General features: G+C 29.5%; 1 protein-coding gene across 5 annotated transcripts in view; it reads left to right on the plus strand.

Annotated features, from left to right (window-relative positions):
* Window positions 1–3,329: 3,329 nt before the first annotated feature.
* Window positions 3,330–15,465, plus strand: part of LOC143252674 (sphingomyelin phosphodiesterase-like) — a 36,422-nt gene continuing 24,286 nt past the window's right edge. The window contains exons 1-2 of one of the 5 annotated variants that reach the window (XM_076505171.1): window positions 10,335–10,546; window positions 11,076–11,113. The gene's annotated coding sequence lies outside the window, so the exon portion shown is untranslated. Of the gene's footprint in view, window positions 3,482–3,703; window positions 3,723–10,334; window positions 10,547–11,075; window positions 11,114–11,238; window positions 11,267–15,465 lie in introns of those variants that run through there. The other 4 variants (XM_076505169.1, XM_076505173.1, XM_076505170.1 and 1 more) reach the window with 4 other exon arrangements.

Here is a 15,465-nt window from a genome sequence, read left to right on the forward strand (position 1 = left end):
CATTACAAATCTTATACATTCTAGAGATTAAGACGACTACCTTTAATGCTGTTACGGTAGTTTGAGTTGTAGTCAAGATATTTACCCGTATCTATGGATTTCCTCTAAACTCTTATGTTTTATAATCTTGCCAAGGAATGAGATTTTTTGTCTTCTTGTATTTCAATTGTGATTTACATCGCGGGATGTTGTCTATCCAGGTGATTTACGAATTTTTAAATCTTATTTGTCGTATTAAGAATTTACCCATAGAAATTACATATTTCTCAATTGAATGGAAACACCCTGATTATTGGTTATAGTTAGCACAGTATTTTGAACACTTGGAAAACGTTGAGCTTTAGTTGCTGGAATATCACCAGTGTTGTAGACTTGAAATAGAATCTTCGTGGTTATAACCATAATCCACTTGGAGGTAAGCAACTAGATAACAAGGATAAAGATGGTTCAGTGAAAAAATAAAGTACGTTGTCATTGGTCCTAAATAGTTTGTTTTGGAATTTCGCACAAAGCTACTCGAGGGCTATCTGTGCTAGCCGTCCCTAATTTAGCAGTGTAAGACTAGAGGGAAGGCAGCTAGTCATCACCACCCACCACCAACTCTTGGGCTACTATTTTACCAACGAAAAGTGGGATTGACCGTCACATTATAACGCCCCCACGGCTGGGAGGGCGAGCATGTTTGGCGCGACTCGGGCGCGAACCCGCGACCCTCAGATTACGAGTCTAATAAAATTATTAGAGTCATAAAAATTGATAATGTTTCAAATGTTTTTTTTCTAATCTCAGTAAACAGAAATACTTAAATAGTTAAACAAAATATAGAAAGGTAAATGTTTCATTATGTTAACCATTATGTTAACCAGACAAAATTAATATATTCCAGTGATAATCAATTAGTTAAAAGTATAACATAACCAAGTATGGCATAAAAATAAGGTAATTGGTATTTATGATTTAAGTTACAAATTACTTGAAATCAGATCCGCAACAGAGAAGGTTCTTTGCATTCTCGTGTAAAATGTTAAGAGACAACATCATAACCAGACCAAAAAAAATACATACTTCTGGAGGTAGATTAACAAAACTGAGATGCTTGTAAGCTCTCTAGGAAATAATATTGATATGTTTCAAGTATGATTTCAATGTTAGGCAAATATAAAGATGCTATCAATAAGAATAGATGTGAGTCTTAGAAGAGAACACTGACGTGAAAGAAACTCAGCAACGAGGATGAGTTTATTCAACTTTACATACCATTTATACGATTGTATCAATCACGCTAATTTTCACATGTAGTACTGAGTATATAATGCTGTTTGTAGTTTTTACTTTTTAACTAGGAGATTTAAAATTTCACATTAATTATATTTCAACAATAATTACGCTTATCTCTTGTTAGAATTTTATAAACAAAGGTCCGTATTTAAAAAAAAAATCTTATCAATGACCTCAAAACATTGACCTTATGGTACGAGCAAAACAATAATAATACTAGTGGTCTTTGATTCTTCCAGAAAAAAGTAATTTATTATAAGTTCATGGACTATAGAGTGCTATTCACATTTGATCTTAAATTTAATGGTTAACAACTTCTAAAGGATCTGCTGTAAATTGTTTCAAAAGTTTCTTTTCAAGCAACAATAAACTATTCTTCAAAGTAATAAAAATACAAGCTCACATCATACGTGAAATTCCATACTATGATTAATTATGAACTGTGTAGAAACATTTCAGTCATTGAAATCACATCACTGTCGCAACTCGAGAAGTTATTTGGTGGAGCTACTTACAAAGATGAAAGATGATTTGGCTTGTATTTTGTTACCATAACTCCCGATAATATTTTCGTTTCAAACTGCTATAATTTATTAATTTAACTTAACTTCCCAGTTTATGTACCGCTGTATATGCAGTTCTATATAACTTTGAGCTGGTCAGCTGATAAAAAGTGTAAACAAGTTTGATGGCCCAACATATTTTATAAAGATAGACAAAAGGAAAAGAATAAACCCTTAGTTTCTGTTATTAAAAAAGATCAACAAATCCTATTTTATGAGTTCAGCTGTTAACCTTAATTTAAATCTTTTCACATAAATGATTGGACTATTTAAATACATATTACTTTCTTGACTTCATTTAGTTTAAAATGTTTTCACCTTTCATTATATCAAAAAATAATTTTAAAAGTTATTATAATCATAGTAAACCTTGTGCTTGTAACTAAACACTTTTTAGCTAAAATAAACTAAAATAAAGTGCATATTTTAATGCAAAGTTAATAGGATAATATTGGGTAGTTTTTTTTACTAGGAAAACTCAACATTGAGGCACTATAACTTTAATCAAAAACATGATGTTTCTTAAGAAGAAAAGCTTAGAACACCTAGGAAGTTCCACGAATGTGACGTAAATCACACAGTTGTGAAGCGAGGTCCGATGTGGCCAGGTAGTTAAGGCACTCGACTAGTAATCCGATGGTCCAGAGTTCGAATCCCCACCACACCAAACATGCCCGCCCTTTCAGCCATAGGGGCATTATATGTGACAGTCAATCCCACTATTCGTTGATAAAAGAGTAGCCCAAGAGTTGACGGTTGGTGGTGATGACTAGCTGCCTTCCTCTAGTTTTACACTGCTAAATTAGGGACGGCTTGCGCAGATAGCTTTTCAGTAGCTTTGCACGAAAATTCAAAACAAAGAAACTTGTTGTGAAACGTGTTGAGTTTTAAGATAGAGAGTTAGTGTTTTGTGATTAAAGTATTTTATGTGTTTGCTATTGTGCTTATGAAAATAATTTGCTTAGTTAAGTTTGTTTCAGGTTAATTAACGTTACTTGTAGTTGTAACGTTGGTATACACCAAGTTACGACAGTGTACAAGTGTTCCAGTATGTAAACACGTTAAAAGAAAAAAAAATGTTATAGTTACGTGGAATACACATAGTATTATTTTCACCAGATAATTGAAGAGAGACTGCCAACGAAACAACTATACTGAAACGATATTTATAATTACACAGACTTATGTTTATTGTTTAAATTTGTGGTTAGTAATCTCTATGTTAGTAACGTATCTTTCCATAAGCCCCATGGTATCCCAGAACGCTATGTTAAATCTTCCTCCTTTAAGAATGGATTATTTCACTGTTAATGTAACGTAATAATTTATCATATTATTATTTTACTGTATAACTGCCCTCACACTGTTTACATAATATGTGTGACATTACTAAAACAATTTTCATTGAACTACTTACTTGACATAAGTGTTGCCTCATGCGTATGATAAATTTACAAATTTAATTGGCGCAGTCATTTTAGCTTACATATTTCTGCGCCATCTACCTTCGTCTTTTCTGTTTAGACTGGTATGATAAATAGCCTAAATATTTTACTGTAATTAATGAAAATCAAATAAAACGATTATTAATCATCAGCCAACTTGGGCTTGCAAATATGATTTGGCTGGTGAAGTGATTAGTAAGTATGTTTTGTATTTTATTAGTTACAAAATATTCGTGTGTTCATAATTAATTGCAGGGCAACCAATTTCAAACCCTAACTACTAAGCAGTGTTTCTTGCTTTCAGATTACTCATCAGTAGATAATGGTTACACTCGTGAGTAGTAAGAAGGGCTCATGAGGACGAGTGGTTTGTATGAAACTATGCTAGTAACGGTCAAACTGCTTGTGAAGGCCGAAACATGAAAATTTGAGATTTGTAAGCGAGTTTTCAACACTTTTTACGTAACATGAAGCTTGCTTATAAATATATAAATATTTAATAGCTGACAACGTGTTATCCACTCATTGTAAGGGGGAAACAAGTGATGTCCGTCTGTTAAATCCAGTAACACTAACACTGAACGAGACTTGGTTATAAGTTAAATTATATTTATAAATTGTAATCACATTATCAGTACTACTATTAGTAGTAGTATCATATTGTATTTTAAATTATTTTTCTTTTAATTCAAGTATTATAAGATATCTTAATAAACTAGAGCCACATTTAATTCAAAAGCTTGACACTGAACCATGGATGTATCTTGTATTCAATGGAAACATGGGACAATTTTTAAATTTTATGCTGATTTGATCTGATCATTGTGAAATATAACATAAATATAAAACATGATCAAGACCAACCACGAAGAAACAAATATTCAGCACCAGTGCAGTAATGTGTGTGTGTGTATATATATATATTTAATCTCCATGTGTATCATGTGCGAACAAAGAGTTTAGCTTGTTTACATTCAGATTTTATTTTTGTAATAGAATTAGAAGCATTAACAGTTTTCAATAACAAAAAGCTACAGACAGTGAGATAGGGGAGGAGGTTTGGGCATCTTTTACTGACACTGAATTACAAATTTAACATGAATTCTCTGTAAGTGGAACAGTAGTATTAATGGGTGATCTTGAGAACTTAATAGTATTATTAATGACTGGTTTAACTTTTTCAACATATGCTCCCTTGTCTGAAATAGAAATATTGCTTTCTCTCTCTAGTTTTATGATAATCTCTGTCAGGTTTACTAATTTTGAAATATTTACTCCCAAAAGTATAGCAGTGTGGGACTGACAGGCTAATGATATTTGTATCAACTTTGATGTTACCAAATATTTCAGCACAATATACACCTTCTATGACTCGAATTTGTTTCTTATAATCATTGAAATTGAAGCAAACTTTAACCCTGTAGTTAATTTTTTTCTATCTTTATAAGTGCATAACTGGATAGATTAGTAATGACTTTATTTATATTGGGTTTATTAAAGAAATTATTCATTCCATTGTTTTTTGACTTGTGTAATTTATTAAGATGCTCTAATCTACTCATGTAAATTTAACATGATTAGGTGATTTTTGGTAAAGCAAATTAACTGTGCAAAATCAACATAACACACAATCCCATAATTTCTGGTAGAAAATTGGAAAGTTCTTTGTATAAAGACTTTTTAAAACTTTCCATACAAGATATTTCACTTGTCAGGAATTTGCAGTGTGTTTTTTGGTAGTCTGTAATGTTCTTATGTCTGATATTGGTTGTTTTAAAGTTAAGGAACTTTGGAAAAGGGTAAAAGTTTTCATAGTTTCACAGGAAAGAGATATAAGGTCTACATTTTCACTGTTTAACCCATGCTCTGTCTAACTTATAAAAAGTGCTAAGAGTTTAATTTAAAAATTGTGTTTTTTTAGACAATAGAAAGAATTTTGTGTTTAAGAAATATTTATAAAATTAAAGCTTTGGACACTAAATGAATAACAGACTGCATTTAGATGAAAGTAAAAGGTTGTAACTCGTTATAAAAAGGATAACATAAAGGTCAATATTTAAGCAATTACACAAAATATAGTGAAAAGTCCTTGCAATTAAAAATATAATTACTTATAAGCAAGAGGTACTTAGTGTATTTCTATTGCATATAACTTTTATCAGTTATATTAAATTATTGTCAAACATTTCATGGAAAGAAACCTGAAAATTATCCATAAAATATCTTGCCCTAAAATTTGAAAATGGAGACTTTTAAGATATGAGAAACAAACTAATAATTAAATGAATAAAAGCCTGAATATGAATGAAATATTTATTGTAATGACAATACATTGAAGCTATATACATTATAAGAACACATCAGATTATTATACTTTTTGAATTGTATTTTATTTATTGTATATTTTCATATTCTTACATTTTCTTTTCTGTAAGTTTGAGTAACTGTTTCAATATTTTCACAATTCTTACTAACCACACAACCAATTACTTCTACCTTCTTACTGTGCTTTAAGTGGCACCAAGAAAATCTATGAAGTATTTTGTCAATAAGTAATCTCTTATGTTTTACATTACATTGACAGAAAGCTTGAAAATATGGCTCTTCTAGCATTCATAATTTTTTTAAAAATACATTCGTTAAAATGTTTGCTGGCATATAGTGTTGTTTTTTTTGTGGGGAGGAACATTAACATGAAATTTATGTGAATATATCATTAACCTTAAATTATATGTTTCACTAATATATAATTCCCCATAATTTATACATTCTAAAAGATATATTACATTCTTGGAATTGCAATTAAATTAGTCATTAATAAATGTATTTATTTATTGTTTTCATTATTTTCATATAACTTAAATGATGTATAACAGTTCTTTCTCTCACTGCTGAAGATACCTTGTTTAGAAGAATCCTGTTTAGGTTTATTTAGTAATTCATTCAAATTTTTAGGTTACCTTCTTGATTAAATACTTTTATGACTTTTGAATAAGTCTTTTAATTTAATTATTTTTTTTATCTACAATATGTTTTAATTGTGTATTAACAAATGAAATATCAATGTTATCAACATGTAACATTATTACACATTATTAACCTACAGTCATTGTATTATGTCTGTTGGGTGTGTTTAGTATGACTTTAGATTATTTTTCACATGCATTAGATTTATTTAAAACAGTAAGGAGAGTTTTTCATAAAATGTACGGGGCAGTACTCTACATCTGTATAATAATTTGACAATAAGATGGTTTAAATGATAACTGAAGCACTTATTATTATTGAAGACTAGTTTTACAACAGTGTGGTTTGAAATGTAAATGTTTTACATTGTATGAAACATTAATTATTTTCTTTTGTTTTCAATTGTACTAATTATCATTACACTTCTTGATAAGATCCTCCTCTAGATATTTAATGTTTGATATGTATAACATTAGTCATTTATCAAACAAGTGTTTCAAAAATTAGTTCAGGTTATAAAGAACAAAGAGTGTTGATAAATGTTTATTTTCTCCATGTGTGTGTGTGTGTAAATGTTATCATTGAAATCACTGCCTTGGAATTTTTATTGTTCATTATTTGTCAGCTAGTTGAAGAGACCTTTAGACAGTAGTATTTCTAAATTTACTTATAATACTAAGAGCAGATTCAAAGACAATTCATACTTTTATTTAGCAACCACATTTTGTAAGTGAATTTCATGTTTTTATAAGCTGTGCATTTTTGGTTTTTTTATTTATTAATATAGTACATGTAATTTAATGTATAACATTTAGGGAGGAAATGGGGCATTTGGTCCATCAATACTGTGATATCCACTAAACCTAAAAAATTAAAGAAATGTCTCAAAACCAGCCATTAATTATAATTTTAAATATTTATAAAGCCTTCCCATAAACTCTATAATCAGCTATATCCATCACATTTGAAGACAACCTTTTGCAAAGACCAACCATTCTGTTAAAAAAAAGTAAAATTATCTTAGCTAAAGATAACACCTACCCTGTTAAAATTCGTGTCCAATTATTCCTATTGTTCTCACCTTTAAAATATGAAACAAAGTTATACATTAACACTGTCAGTTCACTTAACAAATATCTTAATCAGATCCTTATTGAGCAAGCTTTGTTTTTATCAAGAGTAAAGATTTTTCTTTAAATCCATTTTGAGAACATTTGTTGTTGGAATGTAAAAATTTTGGTGAAAGTAAATTCCTTTCTAACTATACAAATACATCTATCCTTCAAATGACCTTTTTGGTTTTATACAATTTATTACCAATGTACTTCATATAGTATTGATAAACATTACATAATGTGTTTTTGTTTGGAACAACATTCAGAATAAGAGCTTACCAAAATTAGGTGAAATCACTTCTGTCAGTAATGTCAGTAATCATAACAGTAATTAGTTGCAATACTGTTGATATTTTATATCACTTTATTTGTGATTCATACTTTGTTAAGGATTCTGTATTCAACAAAGTAATAGACTTGCAAGCAATTTGTGTTTAAACAGTTGATGGTTCCAAATGGATTTCATAATTAGTTCTAAGATAAGTTCATTTTAAACATTCCATTCTTAGTAATGAGATTCTGATTTCAGCAAATTTATTTTATATTAGTCTAGGAAATTAAGAATCTTTTTATTTTATTTGGTTATAGTGATAGTTCTGAACAAAGCACACATCCATTTAATTGCTACTAATAGGTAATCTGTTATATCATTTAAATTGTCTGGCACTGGTCAGAAATAAAATAGAACTTTTGACTAAAATTCAGCATACTAACTCAATCACAAAGTGAGATCAAAGCTTTGCTTGAGGTGATGAAACAATTAAATGAGGGTGAAGAAAAAAAGAGACAGAAAAATAGGGAAAAATTAGGAGAATGGGACAGAAAACAAAAGGAAGATCAAGAATAATCTGAAAATTAAAAGATCAGGACCAAAGAAACCTAAAATTAGAAGATCCTCATCCATTTCTTGAATTTAGCTAGCCAGTTCAGTGAAAGGCATATCAAGCTCAGTTTGAAGTAATTTCCAAAGTGAACAGATGGGACAGTGAACAAATTATTATTTGTCTTGGTCTTTATTTAATAAGATCAGTTTTAACAACATTAAATAATCTTGTACAGGAATCAGAATATTACGTTCTTGCATTCCTGAAGAATTTCATCTTTTTGGTTAGCTCTTCCAATCAGGAATACATGGTCCATCTATATTCTTTTGGTTATGATCAATGAAAGTGAACACATTGCGTGGATTAAATAAACAAAAAGCAGTTGTTGGGGAAATACAACTTTACACAAAGGAATATAATCCTCGTGACAGCTTTCCCTTGAGTGAATATAATAATCCTTGTGACAGCTTTCCCTTGAGTGAATATAATAATCCTCGTGACAGCTTTCCCTTGAGTGAATATAATAATCCTTGTGACAGCTTTCCCTTGAGTGAATATAATAATCCTTGTGACAGCTTTCCCTTGAGTGAATATAATCCTCGTGACAGCTTTCCCTTGAGTGAATATAATCCTCGTGACAGCTTTCCCTTGAGTGAATATAATAATCCTCATGACAGCTTTCCCTTGAGTGAATATAATTTTATTTCATTATTTCTATCCTTGCTTCTGGCTGAAAGCTGTAACATCTATCGAGCACTAATACCCTGTATACCGACAGGTTCTGTGTGACATACCAGAGGGAAGTATCTGGAACACAGTAAAGATTAGCAAAAGACATTAGCCAAACTTGTGGAACATTTGGAAATATTTACCCAACTATCCTATTGAGATATTCCATGTTAAATGATTGGTTTGATGATACAGACCAATATTTATGCCGTAAAAGACGAGTAAATAAAAATTAAGTAGAACCAGAGTAGAATTACATCTTTAAAAGAAGATTTCTATTTGGAATGAGAAAGGGACAAAGGCATCTAAAAATCAAGTTAGTAACTTTCTTAACACTGGGCAAGGCAAAAACTGCATAGACTTAGAATAAATGAAAATTAAAAAAAAAAAACGTTCATAGATTGAGAAGGTAGAAACTGCATGATGTGGTGTTACATGACATAGCTTAATTGTTTATGTACTAGTTATCACTTGGTGTTGTAAGTATAACATTTAAAGACAGAGCCTAGAAGTGTAAGTATGTACAATACGTAAATTTTTCAATTTTAGATACTTCATTTCAATACTTGAAAGTGTAAATTTGTGTTTGAAGTATTCATAGTATCATAAAAAATTGTATGAAAATTTATGTATAAAGTATTGCTAAAAATGTTTTCAAATAAGGATCTGAACCTAACAAAGTGAAATGTATATATGATACATGTTTTAGCATTTTGTTTAAAGAAAGAGGAAAACTTGTATATTTATATTTGCATATATTTAATCTGCAGTGCAAATCAAATATACCTAGATTATTTAAATATTTGAACTTATGAAACAAATCACTTAAAGGTATCGTTTCACATCAGAAATTTTGTTTAGTTATGTCTAAACAACTTATTAATACTAAGTTTTTCAAGAAATATGAAAACCTCTTTTGTTACACTTGTTGTTCTATAATTAACGATATATATTTTGTGCCAGTATGACTAGCAACTTATTCTTGATGAAATTAGCAGAAGTATTTTATAATTGATTACTTATGAAAAACAGCAAATATACTTTTTTTTTCAGGAATAATAAATTGTTGTAACAAATTAATTTAATTAGTTTAGAAAAAATAGTATATGTATATGGTGTTTAAATACATTCATGTGTTTATAAAGAATAAGTCAATACTTAAAGATGTTAACATGGACTTTGGTTTATGTATACTTAATTCTTAGGGACAAAACAAGTTATCCTTTTTCTCCTGGTACATGTACTCTGTACATTCGCCATGGTGGGGTGATGTGGTGTGTCATGAGTGACCTCACTCCTAAAGATAACTTGGTATTATTCCATTGGTGACTGAAGGAGAACTTTGTGTACTTTATACACTGTGTAAAGTATATATGTTTGTACACAAAAATCAGATTAGTATTAGATCTAATCTTAAATTGAAAATAATAAGGATTGAAATTAAAAAAAGTTACCATGTGATTTTAGGTTTTCACATAATGGACTTTTGAATCATTTTTTTGGATATTCAAGGTTGTGGAAATGCATATATATATACATTTGAAATACTTTATAGTGTACATGTACAGACTGTCATATATCAATCAGATCTAATGAGATAAACACTAGTACTGCTGGTGAGAAGGGTAAGTTCAGAGAATTTTTATAGATCATGCAAAACTAATGAAAGTCTTTGCACTTAAAATCAGAGTGGTGTGTTAGGTTAAGGTTTGAATGGATTTTAAAAAAATTGGCAAATTACAAGCAAGCATAAATGGCCTTTACTTGAGCACACTAATATTTAGTAATGCTCTATCATTCCTATTAATTATAAATACAATAGAGACAATTTGTTTTAATATTGGTAAAATACTGACTTAGTGACAACTTCCTTCACAGAAGCATTAGTTAATTATACTTATAATTGTTGCAGTTTACATTAGAACTTCATGTGGTCAGCTTTAACTGACACTAACCCTAAAAAGTGTAGTTTAACATCACAAATGTTGTTCAGTTGTGTTAAAACAAATAATTAATACTAGGCCTTTCAAAAACCTTAATATGAGGAAATATGAAAACTTGTTCTGTTATACATTGTGTGTTTTTTTTTTTTATCCATACATGTATAGTTCTGGGATCCCATGAATGCTTTAATTGTTATTTTGGTTGTTTCAGTAATAAATATGACTTGCAAAACTGTTGGATAGTGCAAGGTAATAGTGAGTGTTATTCATTTTAGTTGATTTTACTATTAGCAGTTAGAGAGCTTTGTATTATATATGTTTATGACAAAAACTTTAATTTGCAATGTTTCGGGCAAAAAACCATTGACAGGCAGTTGTAAACCATGTTACAGAGAAAAAAAGGTTTGGATGAATATGTTGATAGAGTAGAATATAGAGATTCTAAATTATGTATAAATTGCATGAAGCACGTTAACAAAAAATATTTCTTATAAGAAACATTAAAACAAAACTACCTCATGAAGGGCTTCTGCCTGAAATGTTGCAAAGTAATATAAAGTTTTTGTCATAGACATGTGTCTTTACTCATTTTAAACAGTTTTTTTTTCATGTGGTGTCATTAAATGTTATATATTTAATTACAAGTACTATATTAATAAATCAAGAATCAAAAATGCATAGCTTATAATAATATAAAATTAACTTATTAAATGTGGTTGCTAAATAAAAAAAAAGTATATTTGCTGTTTTTAATAAGTAATCAATTAGAAAATACTTCTGCTAATTTCACCAAGAATAAGTTACTGTTTATACTGGCACAAAATATATATTTTTAATAGAACAGGTTTTATATTTCTCGAAAGACTTAGTATTAATAATTTGTTTAGACATAACTAAACAAAATTTCTGATGTGAAACGATACCTTTAAGTGATTTGTTTCATGAGTTCAAATATTTAAATAATCTAGGTATATTTGATTTGCACTGTAGATTAAATATATGCAAATATAAATATATACCAGTTTTCCTCTTTCTTTTAACAAAACTCTAATACATGTATCACATATACATTTGTTATTTTTGTTACGTTCAAATCCTTATTCGAAAACATTTTCAGCAATACATAACTTTATACATAAAGTTTCATACAATTTTTTTATAATGCTATGAATACTTTAAAGTGTCAAACACTCAAATTTACACTTTCAGGTATTCTAATCAAGTATCTAAATTTGAAAAATTTACATATTTTACATACTTGTACTTACAACATTGAGTGGTAACTAGTATATAGGTATTTAAGCTATGTCACTCAAGTGCATCATGCATTTTCTACCTCCTCAATTCTATAAACGTTTTTTTTTTCATTTATTCTCTCTGTGCAGTTTTTGCCTTGCCCAGTGTTAAGAAAATTAAGTCGATTTTTAGATGCTTTTGTCCCTTTGTCATTCCAAATAGAAATCTGCTTTTCAAGATGTAATTCTTCTTTGCTGCTACTTAATTTTCACATACTTCTGAATATTGGTGCAGATAGCCTGGTTGCTTTGCACCATAAAACACCAAGTGAACCAACCAATTTCTGAATGTTGTTCCAAACAAAAACACATTATGTAATGTTTATTAATACTATGTAAAGCCCACTGGTAATAAATTGTATAAAACCAAAAAGGTCATTTGAAGGAATACTTATACATAGTTAGAAAGGAATTTACTTTCACTAAAGTTTTTACATTCCAATAACAAATGTTCTCAAAATGGATTTGAAAAAACAAAGCTTGCTTAAAAGGGATCTGATTAAGATATTTGTTAAGTGAACTGACAGTGTTAATGTACAGCTTTTTTCATATTTAAAAGGAGAGAACAATAGGAATAATTGGACACAAATAAGAATTTTGACAGGGTAAGTGTTATCTTCAGCTAAGATAGTTTTACGTTTTTATCAGAAAGGTTGGTCTTTGGAAAAGGTTGTCTTCAGATGTGATGGATACAGCTGATTATAGAGTTTATGGGAAGGCCTTTATAAATATTTAAAATTATAATTAATGGCTGGTTTTAAGGCATTTCTTTGCTTTTTTAAGTTTAGTGGATATCACAGTATTGATGGAGCAAATGCCCCATTTCCTCCCTAAATGTTATACATTAAATTACATGTACTATATTAATAAATAAAAAAACAAAAAATGCATAGCTTATAAGAATATAAAATTCACTTATAAAATGTGGTTGCTGAATAATAAGAAAATGTATATTTGCTGTTTTTAATAAGTAATCAATTATAAAATACTTCTGCTGTTCTCTACCACTAATGTCTGATCAAAGCAAGCTATGTTACAGATGAGAACTAATAATTAATTATCTTTATGCACACACTCACACACATACACAAAATCTTGTATGTATCTTTATTTGTCCATTATCTAACTATTCCTAGATTTCTGGGCCAATCTCAATAAAATTTTATGGGATGATAGTTTGGAACAATGACATGCCAGGGTGAGGCTTATACAATCTCTTTATTCCACATTACTGATATTATTGATCATTTATTACCCTTGAAGTAAGTTAACATTAACATTCATAGATGGCACCACATTCTTATACCATACACTTCCAAAAAAAAGGTTCTATGACGCAAAGTATAAGTAGTTTGGAGGGGAGGACACACACACACACACACACACACATCTTATATATCTGGACATATATCCTACTTTGACATGTGACCTAAAAATTTTATCATTCGGGACACTTCTTTGGCCACAGATTGTCAATTAGATGATAATGTGAAACAGTTTGGAAGGATGTTAAGATCTGAATATTGAAAGCTGTTAACAGAATGCATCCCTACTGCCACTTCTTTGGCTACTATCTCTTTGTACAAACTGCTATGATAATCACCATGTTTTACATTTATATGTAGAAAGTTCTTAAAGCTTATGTAAAACATTGGGTAAGGTAATAATGAGAACAGTAATATGTTGTTATGTTATAAATAAATTATATGATAGTTAGGGCTTTTGCGTTATTTATCATAGCATTCACCCCCACATTTTTTAAGTTGATAAACCAGGACAAAGGATTGGTACCTCAGCTTATTAAATAGTATAGCTAATTTAATATAAGGGTCTAGCTCATTGTAAGCAATGTTTTAAAGCATAAACTTGTATTAATTAGAATGTGTTGATTTATTAGTTGAGTGTTTTTTTCTTTTAGCAGTATTTTTGGCCATAACTATTCTACCACATGTTAAAGTGGCTTGCAGTATTTTAGCATGATATAAGTTGTATAAATTTGCAATCTGTAACAAAATAGTGCTTTGCTTTTTTATTTTATGGATTTAGGAGAGCAACACCTATCACATATACCTGGGACCTGCATATATAAATATCCAGTGTATTTCAGTCTTGGGTAATATGTACAAGTGACAAACAGTTTTAACTTTTTTAGTGAGTTAATTATATTAAGATGCATAAATATAGCACTTTAAGATAATTTCTGAAGTTGTTTTTTTTAATGGACTTATTATTTTGAATTTTTATTGGACAAATTGATAGAATTGCAGGAAAAATATCCCTATTGCCCAATAACTTTTTATCACAAATATTTCTTATAGACCAGACTCTTTGTACATCTATTTTTGTAAATAGAAACAAAATTAAACTTGTTCTTTAATTTTTTAGGAACTCATCAGTTTCCATCTTAAACTAATATAAAATATTGACCTTCATTAGTACTGGTGGCAACAGATTCCATAAATCTGGTAACTGTATCAGACAAATTAACTCTTTTTATCCCAGACCCTATTCTGTTTTCTACAAATTTTGAAATTATGTCATTCTCAGAATACAGCACAAAGAAAGCAGAAGTTATTATATCACTGAATTCCCAGATAATAATGAAGATTTCAGTAAGACCACATCTCACCTTTCTTGATTTAAGAGAAAATAAGATATTTTAACATATCCCTGTAAATTAACCCTTACATTTCTGTGATGTAGGAAGGACTAGCAAAGTAAGGGTGCTTTGCTAGACGTGCAAATTTTTATGAGAGATTGAAAGTGTAAGAAGCTTCTAAAAGCAGTTCCCATGTTGCCAAAGGCAACACAATCTAGGTGGGTCTGGAGGTATGTCCCCCATAAAATTAATATAACTTGTTTGTTTTTTATGTTAAATATTTAAAAGTGGGGATTATATAGGATTTTCAGTTCAAACACCTCTGCATTTACTACAAACAACAAAGGGCTATATTGATGGCTTGAATGATTTATTTACTACTATGCTAAGATATCATAACTTTCTTCAGTAGGGCAGTTGAATGTATGACCTAAGTTATGACAAATCAAATCTGTTACTGTGTACTTGCTATAATTAATGGTCATTTGTTAAATATTTGTTCAACTTACTATTTAATTCTAATTTTTTCTGTAATACCTTAACATTATAAACTAATATAAAAGAACTAAATTTGACTGTCATAAGTATATGCTAGTAATTTACTGATTATGTCCCTGTTGGTATCATTTATGTGAGTTAGAAAAAATAAAGGCCTGACCACTGATCACTGAGACAATCCACTAGTAACATGGATTTGGTTTGACTGG

The sequence above is a fragment of the Tachypleus tridentatus genome, chromosome 6 (assembly GCF_004210375.1).
Source record: "Tachypleus tridentatus isolate NWPU-2018 chromosome 6, ASM421037v1, whole genome shotgun sequence".
NCBI lineage: Eukaryota > Metazoa > Arthropoda > Merostomata > Xiphosura > Limulidae > Tachypleus > Tachypleus tridentatus.